This window comes from Oncorhynchus nerka, linkage group LG18 (assembly GCF_034236695.1).
Source record: "Oncorhynchus nerka isolate Pitt River linkage group LG18, Oner_Uvic_2.0, whole genome shotgun sequence".
Taxonomy (NCBI): Eukaryota; Metazoa; Chordata; class Actinopteri; order Salmoniformes; family Salmonidae; genus Oncorhynchus; species Oncorhynchus nerka.
Genome location: NC_088413.1, coordinates 76,011,249 through 76,016,248, shown reverse-complemented (window position 1 = coordinate 76,016,248; position 5,000 = coordinate 76,011,249).

The following is a 5,000-nucleotide window of genomic DNA, read 5'->3' as shown; positions in this document are numbered from 1 at the left end:
CGAAGCACAAATCGGATTGAATTTCATTGAAAATGAAAACAAATTGATCAAATTGATAGAATGCATTACTAATCAGTTTAAAGCAGAGCGGAAATAAACCTAACCTAACCTATTAAATCAACACTTTCTCTGACCCACGTGTGTGTAATGCAACGTGTCAAACTCATTTCACGGAGAAACTAATTTCTGCAAGTTTTCTCTTGATTGATTAATGAAGGTCACTAATAAGTATGGAACTCCCCTCACCTGGTTGTCTAGGTCTTAACTGAATGGAGAAAAAAAAAAAACCAGAAGACACTAGGTCCTCCATGGAATGAGTTTGACACCCCTGGTGCAATGCATTATGGATAATTTAAAAGTACAGTGTATTTACTTCAAACAACCTATTTCGTATGTATGTAAAGCCATGAGCGGTTATAAGAATGCATTTTAGTTGGGGACGTTTCAAATGATTTTGAGCTGAATGGCTGGAGATCAGACAGTGTTAAGCTCCCAGAATGATCTCCATCCCAATTCCACACCTGCTTAAAATGAATGCTACTACTTTATACAGGAGCACATGAGTTATTTGATTTGATTAATTTAACCTTTATTTAACTAGGCGAGTTGCTATGAATGCTGAAAGGGAGTCACATACAACACTATATGAACGTGATGAAGGGCACTATGAATCCATTATACACAGGGGTGAACGTAATGAAGGCCACTATGAACCCATTATACACAAGGGTTCATAGAAAATGACAGTCTGATGATGACAAGACTAAGGCAGGCAGAGCAGCTACACCCCCCCCTAGTGGTAATTTCTCTAAATACATGGAATGGGGAAAATGGCCTTTCTGTAAAATCAAATATAAAAAAAACACATCCAACTGGCTGCCCTTGGGCTTGCAGCCAAGCAAAACTGATTGCATATTTTATTGTAGGTTCTGTTTTTGAAAGGGGCCAAACCAAGTGCTCTGGTGGGATGAGGGAATGTTAAACATCTGAAAATGGCTCTTTATTATGACCTTAAAACAAACAATCCATTTGGCTCTGCACACGGAGGGCTGAAGATATGGGCAAGTAGCTGCTCAGCCAATGAAAGAGTACATTTGAAAAATGTGTGAATATTTCCTTAGGCCCGTAGAATAGATGTTGTACGCAGCAAAGTGACTCACTGCGCATGCAATTTATATATGTTTTGGAGATAATATGTAAATGTGAATGTGTTTAATGTTCTTATGAGTTCAAGGTACACATGTTTAATAAAGAATGTTAAGAATTGTTCAAACTGTGTTTTCATAGTATGTCCACTAGGCAGGGTAGCCTAGTGGTTAGAGCATTGGACTAGTAACTGAAAGGTTGCAAGTTCAAATCCTTCAGCTGACAAGGTACAAAATCTGTCGTTCTGCCCCTGAACAGGCAGTTAACCCACTGTTCCTAGGCCGTCATTGAAAATAAGAATTTGTTCTCAACTAACTTGCCTAGTAAAATAAAAAAATAAAAATAAATGTTTAAGGTGAAGCAAGTGGGGAGTTTTGTGTTTGTTCTCAGAAAGTATAGAAGCAAAGTTTACTCCATTTCAAGCCAAACTGTAATCAGTTGTGCCATTTGAGCGACTGTTCCATCCCATGTCTCACAAAGAGAGAAGGGAGTTCTGAGATCTGAAGACATGTTGGTCAGATGATGTAGACTTTCTAAGAGAACACAGAATACACACTCACACACACATGACACACAAACACACACCCTGTATTACTGTCCCTCCTCTAACATCAGTCCCTATAGACTCTATATTACTGTCCTTCCTCTAACATCAGTCCCTATAGACTCTATATTACTGTCCCTCCTCTAACATCAGTCCCTATAGACTCTATATTACTGTCCTTCCTCTAACATCAGTCCCTATAGACTCTATATTACTGTCCTTCCTCTAACATCAGTCCCTATAGACTCTATATTACTGTCCCTCCTCTAACATCAGTCCCTATAGACTCTATATTACTGTCCTTCCTCTAACATCAGTCCCTATAGACTCTATATTACTGTCCCTCCTCTAACATCAGTCCCTATAGACTCTATATTATTGTCGATCCTCTAACATCAGTCCTTATAGACTCTATATTACTGTCCCTCCCCTAAAAGCAGTCCCTATAGACTCTATATTACTGTCCCTCCTCTAACATCAGTCCCTATAGACTCTATATTACTGTCCTTCCTCTAACATCAGTCCCTATAGACTCTATATTACTGTCCCTCCTCTAACATCAGTCCCTATAGACTCTATATTACTGTCCTTCCTCTAACATCAGTCCCTATAGACTCTATATTACTGTCCCTCCCCTAACAGCAGTCCCTATAGACTCTATATTACTGTCGATCCTCTAACATCAGCCCCTATAGACTCTATATTACTGTCCCTCCCCTAACAGCAGTCCCTATAGACTATATCACACACACCACAGCACTACAATACCTATGATGCCTGTCTGAGCATTGAGCCGAGGTTCCACCACCGTCGAAGCCTGATGTCCACTTCATGAAGGGACTGAGTGGACGGGGTGCCGAAGCCTGATGTCCACTTCATGAAGGGACTGAGTGGACGGGGTGCCGAAGTCTGAATGTCCACTTCATGAAGGGACTGAGTGGACGGAGTGCCGAAGCCTGATGTCCACTTCATGAAGGGCCTGAGTGGACGGGGTGCCGAAGTCTGAATGTCCACTTCATGAAGGGACTGAGTGGACGGGGTGCCGAAGTCTGAATGTCCACTTCATGAAGGGACTGAGTGGACGGGGTGCCGAAGCCTGAATGTCCACTTCATGAAGGGACTGAGTGGACGGGGTGCCGAAGTCTGAATGTCCACTTCATGAAGGGCCTGAGTGGACGGGGTGCCGAAGCCTGAATGTCCACTTCATGAAGGGCCTGAGTGGACGGGGTGCCGAAGCCTGAATGTCCACTTCATGAAGGGCCTGAGTGGACGAGGTGCCGAAGCCTGTGGCCGACGGCTCGGCTGGAGACAAACGCTACATTCTGCATTTTGGCATCAAGCTTTCTCTGCTCTTGCAGACGATCACAAATGCACACACATTATTGTGCTGTGCTGTTCTGTGCTGTGCTGTCCCACGCCCCCATCAGACACACTATTGTGCTGTGCTGTGCTGTGCTGACCCACGCACCCATCAGACATACTATTGTGCTGTGCTGTGCTGTGCTGTGCTGTGCTGTGCTGTGCTGTCCCACGCCCCCATCAGACACACTATTGTGCTGTTCTGTGCTGTGCTGTGCTGTGCTGTCCCACGCCCCCATCAGACACACTATTGTGCTGTTCTGTGCTGTGCTGTCCCACGCCCCCATCAGACATACTATTGTGCTGTGCTGTGCTGTGCTGTCCCACGCCCCCATCAGACACACTATTGTGCTGTTCTGTGCTGTGCTGTCCCACGCCCCCATCAGACACACTATTGTGCTGTGCTGTGCTGTGCTGTGCTGACCCACGCCCCCATCAGACACACTATTGTGCTGTTCTGTGCTGTGCTGTCCCACGCCCCCATCAGACATACTATTGTGCTGTGCTGTGCTGTGCTGTCCCACGCCCCCATCAGACACACTATTGTGCTGTTCTGTGCTGTGCTGTCCCACGCCCCCATCAGACACACTATTGTGCTGTGCTGTGCTGTGCTGACCCACGCCCCCATCAGACACACTATTGTGCTGTTCTGTGCTGTGCTGTCCCACGCCCCCATCAGACACACTATTGTGCTGTGCTGTGCTGTGCTGACCCACGCACCCATCAGACACACTATTGTGTTGTGCTGTGCTGTGCTGACCCACGCCCCCATCAGACACACTATTGTGCTGTTCTGTGCTGTGCTGTCCCACGCACCCATCAGACATACTATTGTGCTGTGCTGTGCTGTGCTGTCCCACGCCCCCATCAGACACACTATTGTGCTGTGCTGTGCTGACCCACGCACCCATCAGACACACTATTGTGTTGTGCTGTGCTGTGCTGACCCACGCACCCATCAGACACACTATTGTGTTGTGCTGTGCTGTGCTGACCCACGCACCCATCAGACACACTATTGTGTTGTGCTGTGCTGTGCTGACCCACGCACCCATCAGACACACTATTGTGTTGTGCTGTGCTGTGCTGACCCACGCACCCATCAGACACACTATTGTGTTGTGCTGTGCTGGCCCCACGCCCTTAACACACAGACAAGCGTTTTTACTTTCACTCTGCCAAAACAGCTAACTTCTTTCTCCAATTAGCTTCAGCCGGCGGTTGTGCAACAGTGACAAAGTTGGTGTGACTTTGGATAGCCTATCTGGGACTAGTTATGGGCCGTCACAATGTAAGTGAGAGATTTTCATGTTGTACATATTTTAGTTGTCTCATTAAATGCATTCAATGTGTGTACATGGATTTCCACAATGTATAGTTGGTTTGAGGTTTTTAAGTCCTTGAAATTTGGAGCTAGCATTTGAAAACATTGTCCCATGTACATTGTGTAATGTAATGATGGTCACTAACTAGCCCCATAGGGATATCAAATGTCAAACCAAAATGACCATGGATATAGCGATTAGGTCGCGTGCACGTGCGCTCCGTATTGATGATTACTTGGGTGTTGCCAGTCGTTGGCATGTGGGCAGGATTGAAATAAGCCCAACCCAAAGAAAAAGTTCATCTTCATTATGTTACCGTACCCTTCATTCTGTTACTGTACCCTTCATTCTGTTACGGTACCCTTCATTCTGTTACGGTACCCTTCATTCTGTTACGGAACGCTTCATTCTGTTACCGTACCCTTCATTCTGTTACGGTACCCTTCATTCTATTACGGTACCCTTCATTCTGTTACGGAACGCTTCATTCTGTTACCGTACCCTTCATTCTGTTACCGTACCCTTCATTCTGTTACCGTACCCTTCATTCTGTTACCGTACCCATTCTGTTATTCATTCTGTTACCACTTCATTCTGTTACCCTTCATTCTGTTACCGTACCTTCA